This window comes from Calidris pugnax, unplaced genomic scaffold, assembly GCF_001431845.1.
Source record: "Calidris pugnax isolate Ruff unplaced genomic scaffold, ASM143184v1 scaffold285, whole genome shotgun sequence".
Lineage (NCBI taxonomy): Eukaryota > Metazoa > Chordata > Aves > Charadriiformes > Scolopacidae > Calidris > Calidris pugnax.
In genome coordinates this window covers 21,183-22,466 of record NW_015091000.1, presented here as the reverse complement: position 1 = coordinate 22,466, position 1,284 = coordinate 21,183, and positions in this window count along the sequence as shown.

Here is a 1,284-nt window from a genome sequence, read left to right as displayed (position 1 = left end):
CTGGCAGCCGGCCCCCCCGGCCACCCCCCCATCCCCAAACTGATGCCCGTGGGGGGGGGCACTGCAGCCCCCCAGTGTTACCAGTGAAACTCGCCAGCAAAACTCACTGCACCCCCCCTCCAGGAGCCAACCTGGCACCTTGGCTCCCCCCACAACCCCCAGGGCCACGTCAAGCATGTTTTCTTTGCTAATTAATCAGAGGCTCCTGCGGCGTGGCTCCCCCCCCGAGCAGAAAGCCCCCACCTCGGAACGACAAGGAAGGGGGACACCCCACACTCCCAGAGCTCCTCGCCTCAGCTGGAGGGGTCAGCCATGGCCTGGGTGGGGTGAGGATGGTGGTCACGGCCCCCCCTGGCCACCCCAAAGCAGCCTCGGGGCTCCCCGACCCCCCCTCCCACCCCCCAAGCCCACCTGAGTCCCCAGCAGCTGCGAGCAGGGCTGAGACTGGCTCAAACTCATCACACAGGACACCCCAAGCATCCCTGGGGCAGGCAGGGACGGCGGCAAAAGGCAGAGGGTGACCCAAAAGGCCCCCCAGCACCCCAAAAAAATGGGAAGGGGGGGACCGAAGAGGGGAGGTGGGGAGGGGGGGGCTGGTCCCCCAGCCTCACCAGAGCAGCTGAGCGGCGGCGTCCAGCCCCCATCCAGCTCATTACCTGCTTCATAAGCACCCTGATCACACGGGGAAATACGCTAATTAAGGAGAAGGGTTTTTCTCTCTCTCTCTCTCTCCTTCTCTCTCTCCTTTCCCGAGTCAGTTGTGCCAACCCTGCCCCTGGCAAGGTAACATTCTAAAATGTAAAATTAATACAAAGGGCCGGGATTTACTGGGAAACAATTTTCAAACGCATAAAAAACAATACCAAAAAAATTAAAAAAAAAACCCCAAACCCAATCCCCTTCTCTCTGCCTTTTATTTAAAAAAAATTATTTATTTTAATGATCGTTATTAAAGTCCAAGCAAAGGCGATTGTAGCAGGAGGGCCTGTGCTTATCAGGGGAATAATAACAATAATTATATTTTTTGAAAAAAAAAAAAAAAAAAAAAAAAAAAAAACTAAAAAATACCCCAAACCACATCTTCTCCTCTAATGAGTCAGACCCTCCAGCACAGGGGACATGGATAATGGCCTGTGTTGCCTTTCACTCCCCTGGGCCTGTGCTTATCAGGGGAATAAAAACAATAATTATATTTTTTGAAAAAAAAAAAAAAAAAAAGAAAAAAATCAACTAACTCCAAGGGCCTTCTCGGGACTGACAAATTGCTGAATTAAAGCTGATTAG